Raw genomic sequence first — 7,793 nt, forward strand, 5'->3', positions numbered from 1 at the left:
ACCTACACACCGCACTACCATTGTATCAGAGCTCTTGATAGTAGTAGTGTGCGGTCGAGTCCAATCTCAAATTAAAAGATTGTTTAGTCAGTTTGCTCAATATACAGTAGACGCCGATCGATCACATTTACATGTTTTCAAACACTGCATGTTGAATTTTATACAATATTCTTCCCCAAACTCTGAAAGAAAATTCAATTGTTTTTTAATATCACGCTATTGAACTAGTAAAATCTGTAGGTACTGATTGTTATATACAGGATCCTCGAAAAAAAGTGTACCCGATTGAAGTATTAATGAAGAGTTGTAATCGAAACTAACCGTATAATACAGACAAAATGTTTGGGGTTTTATTATCATCTGACCTTGAAGTTGTAAGTGTGTGAGAAGCAATCGCTATAAATACTGAAAACGCAATTAATTTTTCTAGAAGAAGTAAGCATATTTGTCTGAAATTACTCTCTTTTAATCCAGTAAACATTACATTCGATTAATGGGTTTCCATATAAGGAAACTTTTAACTTGGCCTTGATCTCACACCTGAATATCATCATCACCTTGATACGCAACGTTTAAAGGGTGAGTAAACTGTGTGGACTTTGACCGGGAACTGGACTTGAATGGCTAGAGATGGACTTTGACCGTTCGGCAACCTTTAGACTTTACTCGAATCCTTAGACTTTGACCGGAAACCTACTTTTAGATTTTAAACGGCAGGGAATTTGTCTGACAACCTTTAGACTTACATTAGCGTATAATGGACTTTGACCAGTCAGCAACTTGGATTTTGAACAGCAGAGAAAGGACTTTGAGCGGTCCGTAATCTATGGACTTTGATCGATTTGTACTTTGAACAGTGTGGATTTTGATCGATAGCTTGATCTAATTTCCAAAAGACCAGCGGAAATAACGTCATAATACAGACAAAATATTGGATAATCGTCATTGGTCTGACCTTGAAGTGTGTGCGCACAGCCGTGACTAGTGTACAGTGATATCGCGCTGTATATCCCAATAATGTGTCCTTGAACTCACCTGTAGCTTATTTAAACGATCAAATGGTTGAATGTAAAATTTACGCCGCAAGAAATAGGACCTTATCAATGGAATGTGACTTTGAATAGTGACGAGAGAGCAGTGCGAACAATCAAATTTCAAATTAAGATTACTTAATTTACTCGAAGCAAGTAGAGCCAATTCGATCCAAATACCATTACCAAATAAACCCTACTCTAATAAAAATGCTCTCCATAATTACTTAAAAATGTAATTAATTTTTCTAGAAGAGTTAAAGTTGCCAGTTTTGTAGGAAATTACTCTCCATCAATCCAATATACAACACATTCGTTTAATGGGGCTTCCATAGGAAACTTTTAAGTTGACCTTGATCCAACACCTGAATATCATCATCACCTTGATAAGCAACGTTTAAACGTTGAGCAAACTGTGTGGACTTTGATCGGTAACAATCTTTTGGACTTTACACTAACCTTCGGACTTGAATGGCAAACAATGGACTTTGGATGTTCGATAACCTTTAGACTTTACACGAATCCGTGGACTTTGACCGGAAACGAACCTTTAGACTTTGAACAGCTGCTAATGGACTTTGACCGACTTAGAACAGGTGTTGACCGGTCAGCAATCTTTGGACTTTACCCTATCGACAACCTTTTGACTTTGAACAGCTGGTGGACTTTGATCGATAGCTTGGCCTACTTTTCCAATGGAATTTGACCGGTCAGCAACCTTTGGGTTTTGAACAGCGGAGAATGGACTTTGTCCTGAGCGTGCGCATGCATCATTTTAACACACAACCTTAATCAGTTAGTTGGACTTTGAACGATTTAGAACAGGTATGTAATGGAATTTGATCGGTCAGCAACCTTTCTACCTTGAACAACGGAGAATGGACTTTGAACAGTGTGGACTTTGATCGGCAGCTTGCCCTACTTTGATCTGACCTTGAAATGTGCGCATGCGTCATTTTAACGCACAACCAAGTCCTGTCAGTCTTCTTCCAGATCGTGGTGAGTGTACAGGCGAAGTGATATGTGTCTTGTGCAATGACGTGTTTGTGTAAGAGGCTGTGAACCTGTACGGATTATCGCCTTGATGACTGTGGAGCAAATTAAGGTAAGTAAGAGTAAAATTAAATCCTCCCGGACCAATTGACAAAATAACCCCCCCAGTGGGGCCAACCCCCGAAATACCCCAGGGTCACAACCCAGTACCAACTACCGAAATACCACCAATTGCCAAGATTTGATCTTACACCCCGGACCAATTGCCAAAATTTGACATTACACCCCGGGCCAATTGCCAAAATTGGACTTTGCACCCCCTGGGCCAATTGCCAAATTTGATCTTGCAGCCCCCCCGGGACCGATTGCCAAAATTTGACCCCTGGGCCAGTTGCCGAAATTTGACCCGGGACAATTGCCGAAATTTGACCCCCGGGCCAATTCCCGAAATTTGACCCCGGGCCAATTGCCGAAATTTGACCCGGACCAACTGCCAAAATTTGACCCGGGCCAACTGACCAAAATTTGGCCCGGACCAACTGCCCAAAATTTGGCCCGGGCCAAATGCCCAAAATTTGGCCCGGGCCAACTGCCGAAATTTGCCGAAATATTTTCCCACGGTCTCCAGAATTTTCCCACACTCGGGTACCGCTATACCTACTAGCTTCCTTCGCATACGACACATGTTTTACAGCCATTGGATGTAGGTAACTATATTTGGCCCTTTTAAAACTGATTGGGATAAAAAGCTTGTTAAGTGGCAGCGTCAAAACCCAAGGAAACGAATTCCAAAACGAGAATTTGTTGAGTTACTTAATACAGTGTATAGTGATATACCCGTAGACATTATTTAAAAAAGGCTTCAAATCGACCGGAATATACGACGACTGCCATCGAGAAACTTTCTCACATCCAGTAAACCGAGGCGTCATTAAAGAATCTATATTTAAGCCAGACGATTTAAAAAGGTACAAACAGAAAGCCCAGGACGCTAGAGATCTGCCTGAAGCCCAGGAACAAAATGCAGAACATGTAACTGCTGATTGTAGACGATGTACGACCTTTGGTTTTTAATATTCCTAAATTGTTGTGTAATTATATATTAATAGCTGTGTCTGCGCGAGTACATAAGCACCTACATTACACATACTTTGAAATCTTATGGTCTATTTTTTAGTACCCTTCACTTATAGTGAAATATACCCATCACGAATTACTAAATGACTATTGAGAACCGCTGACTCTTAGATAGGTAAAGACCAATTGTTCTATTATTTCCAAGCTCTCATAAGAAATGTGTTTAAGCAATTTTCACCCGTATGGAACTGGTGTATTTAACTACAAATTAAATACACGTTTCGGTCGACATATAATTAGGGTTCGCCTTGCGACTTAATGAGAAATGTAACATCGGCTAGTGGATAGACTATACATGTATTTTTTTATGTAGTACATATGCTTAAATTGGTACCTAATAATCTGGCAAAATTGGGACAATTTGAGAATGGTAATGGAGATTCTATCAGTTGGATATTGTCAAATTGTCATAAAATACAGGAATCCGAGGGTTTATATTCAGGCAATAAGCTTCGAAAAAAACATATGGAGTACAAAAAACAAATTATGAAGGTAAATTTGGCGGCACAAACACTGAGCAATAGTGTGGCTGATGCCCTGGAGTTTTTAGCCATCGATTTACAACATCCAGACTTTCAAAATTTACAAGCAACTGTTGAATTTATTAGAATTATCGATAAATTGTTCGACTTGCACAATTCTCGAAATCCGTTTAGGCAAGGCTATAAAACTCCACTCCAAAAGGAAAATGAGGATTATTGGAAACCATTTTTGCAACAAGAAAATTGATTTCTTAAAAAATTGTACTTTGTCAGGACAGTTTTTGTGGCGGACAAGAAATTGTACTCCATTTATTGGTCTAATTGTTTCAGCAACCTCCGCATTGTGCATATGCAATGAAGAAGTTGTACAAAATGAAAATTTACAATTTCTGTTAATGTATAAATTCAGCCAAGATCATTTGGAACTACTGTTTTGCAATATAAAGTAAAAATTTTTATTTATTATAAATAATTTTTACTTATTATTTATGAAATAATATTTTCCAGATCTAGAAATGGTTGGGTCACAAATCCAACCTGCCTTCAATTCACTCATACATACAAGAGAATATTAATGCATAACACTCTTTGTGATTTTTCTGGAAATTGTATTGCACAAGATAAAACAGAATATTTAACCATATCTAATACTGTTAATACGGATACGATCACAGACATTAATCACAATCGTGTGTCGGAAGCAGTTGGATGAAGATATTAACATACTCTTTCCGCTTCAACTTAGTGAATATGCCGAAAATGTAGTATGTTACATATCAGGTTATGCCGTCCTACAGCGTACAACAAATTTGTCTGAATATTGAAAAGAAGATACAGCAAACATATAAATTATGTGAAAACAAGCTGCCAAGGCAAACAGTTCTAATTGATATTTTATTAAGAGAAACTGGGAAGTTTTTAAGTAATTCTCTATTATTTCCAAAATTAGAAAATCATTCATTTGACACTTGTACTGGTGAAACTCTACATAAACACAAGTTAATAATAAGTTATGCAAAAATTCGGGTAAATAGTTTATCCAAGCCACGGATGTATAATATAGAGAGGTGATCCGGCGGCCGCTCATCGCGTGGTTCATTTATGTCGTCTGCTAAGTTAGACAAGGACAGACAACTAGATTGGCGCGGCCTCGGGCGCGGCAGTTAAAGATTTACAATTTGAAATCACGTCAGTTGGTAGGTTTTTCTTTACAAGGACCGGAAAACATTATTTTTTATGCTAAGAATTCAGTGTAATACAGAAACTAAATATTTATTTTCTAAAACAATATGCACTTATGAAATTTGTAACTTTGATTTTTTCTTATTTATTGCAGACATCTTTCTATGTTTTCCTTGCTCTTGTCTGTAATATTGTTTAACTCGCATGCAGGTATAGTAATAAACCGCTTTAGCTATTACATCGTCCCGATGTTCTTGACACTGAAATTGTATTAGTTTGTTTTCGTGAACTGAAAAAAAATCCAGTGTATTGTCGAAGACATCAACAGAGTCGATATGTTTAAACATCACACTTTCTAACTTCTTTAATAAATTATGAATAGGTTTATTGGGATGATTCAGCCATCCTCGAGATTTTAATTCAACTAACTCAGCTTCGGGAGCTAAAACATGAGTAGGTTTGGGATTATACAGCAGCTCCCGACAAAATTTGCAGCTTGATTCTCGATATAGCTTTTTACAAATAAAACCAGTTAAGTAATAAATAATGCAATCTAGTGTTTCAGGTATATCGACATCGTAAATAGGTGCCACGGTGTCTTCAGAATCCTCCCAAAATTCTCCTTCAAGAAGCCCATCTAATTTACCCTTGATTTTTTCAATATGCTGAGCTTTGTTAGCAGAGTCATTGTCACAAAAGATAGCTTTAAAATTTGTAATAGACAGCACCGTGTTTTGTGATTCGTCTTCGTCATTCGTGCAATTGCCAAATTTTGGAGGTTTCAGCAGCTTATAAGTCTATAATAAACGATATACATGCATAAACGTCACCATTGTAGGGTGATCATTATCACAACCAGCTTGTCTAATTGTTCCAAAAAAACGCTGCAATTTAAATACATTACCTACGTACACAATCAAGCAAAAAACCTGTACCTCTAAGGGATCTTGATTCATTTTGCTAGTAAGCACATAACTGAATGTTCGCGTTTTCAGAAGATAATTGCACAAATCCATAGTAGATGAAATAGTCACACGAAGACCTTCAGCAGTGGAGCTTGATAAAAAATGATCTTTTGTAATTTTTTTCTCAACTACCATATTCTCCCAATGGTTAATAAAATTTAAATTCTCTCGAAGTACCTATACACATATAGATTAAATGCATCCCCTTTTTAAAAATTTGTTAGAATTACTTCAAAATCTTTACTTCCACTGATAATGCCTTCACCACTACGACGGCTGTTCAAAACATCGAATAAATTATTGATTCTCCTGGTAAATGAAATTGTACAATCGGCATTTTTAAGTCTATCACAACGCCTCTGATAATGGATGAGACCTTCGGCAACAGAATTACTAAAAATCTAAAACAAAAGGAAATTATGACATATACCTATCACTACCTAATAATATTGTAAAAGTATGTAGATATGTGAAATTGATACCTGAGTTGCAAGTTTTACTCTCATTTTCATAAAACCGTTTGGATTTATATGCATTTCGGTTATTTTTGGACACACTCTTGTGTTGTTACTTTGTGTTTGATCTAGTTGTAGTAGAATTTTATAATACTCCCAAAGTATTCCACCTTCAGGCGTCTAAAAATCATAATTTAGGTAGATATGGTATACATTTTCATAACAAATACATACTATTAGAGCGTTGTTGTTCAAAAATCGGTTTCTTATGCACTTTATAAGATGAGGGGTATCGGAGAAAAAATATAGGTCTCTTGAATCATCCACTGGATGAATAACTTTATTAGTTGTGTTGGACAACTTCCCTGAAATTCCAAATTCCTTCCACATCTTCCTATTTGTTGATGCACCATCACAAACCGTGCCATGAACTTCCGCTCCACAATTCTCCAATTTTTTTATAATTTCTAATACTAACTGTGCAAGGCAGCTTCCTTTCGTGGGACCCTTAGTAGCATACACTGCTATTGGTTGGGTAAAATTATCAGCTAATGATGACCACATAAATACTAAAGCATGGTCAGCCTGTTGGCCAGTGACTGTTTTTGATGTATTTTCATGTTCTGCGCCGAAATCTTCTGCTCCAATTAATTTAAGATTTTTTACATTTAGCTGAATATTAACGCGCACCGACATCTCATCAAATATCAACATACCTTGCCTTGCAAATTTATTTTTTTCTTGTATTTTCATCTTAAATGCTTGGAAAAATTCTTCGTCAAGTCCACATTTGAGTCTTACTCGCGACAAATATGTACGCACCGTTGACACAACGGGAAGAGGTACGATTTCATTTTTTCTTAAAAAAGCGTACGATTTTGGGCTTTTAATATGAAGAAGTAAACACATAAGTAACCAACTAGAAGAATAACGCCTAGACGTTTTCTTTTTGTACCTAGCCATCTTAATGCATTCCATCAGTAACATTTTTTGAGCGGAAGGTAAATTTTCCATCTGATCAATTTTTTTCTGCACTTCTTCTTCATTCAGGGTTTTCATTTTCGCTTTAGCTTCTTGTAACTCCTTCCTTGCTTGAATTAGTCTATAATGCAGTCTTCGTTCACGTTTACGACAGTTGGCTGAATTTTTCAAAAAGCGGTCTCGTCTCGACATGGTGACCTTTGTGACTTTTTTTTTTAAATAAGCGATTGCTTTTTTGGCATTTTTACACAAACAACAGTAGTTCACTCCTTTGAGTAAACGTTCATCGGTAGTATTCAACAGGTAACTACAATTTCCATGTCTCACGCTTTTAGAAAATTCATCTTTGTGATATCGTGTCCTGCTGAAGTCTATGCTATCTCCGATTATTATTATTAATCCGTAACATATAGGGAGTAGATCAAAATCAATCAACATTTTTTCAAAATCAGCAATCGAATTAATCTTACTATTTGAATCTTCAGTTAAACGGACATGCAAATGTTGAAAAATGAAGAAGTTTATAAAAGATTTACACAGCACAATTTTCTTTGAAATTACGATATC

At 36.6% G+C, this 7,793-nt stretch overlaps 1 long non-coding RNA gene across 1 annotated transcript; it reads right to left on the reverse strand.

Annotated features, from left to right (window-relative positions):
• Window positions 1-5,143: 5,143 nt before the first annotated feature.
• LOC116169049 lies at window positions 5,144-6,610 on the reverse strand. The gene is made up of 5 exons (XR_004144896.1): window positions 6,480-6,610; window positions 6,273-6,425; window positions 6,021-6,191; window positions 5,761-5,967; window positions 5,144-5,709 (listed from the first exon to the last, which is right to left on the reverse strand). It is a non-coding gene; the product is annotated as an uncharacterized LOC116169049 (long non-coding RNA).
• Window positions 6,611-7,793: the final 1,183 nt, after the last annotated feature.

This window comes from Photinus pyralis, unplaced genomic scaffold (genome assembly GCF_008802855.1).
Source record: "Photinus pyralis isolate 1611_PpyrPB1 unplaced genomic scaffold, Ppyr1.3 Ppyr1.4_LG1, whole genome shotgun sequence".
NCBI classification, from domain to species: domain Eukaryota; kingdom Metazoa; phylum Arthropoda; class Insecta; order Coleoptera; family Lampyridae; genus Photinus; species Photinus pyralis.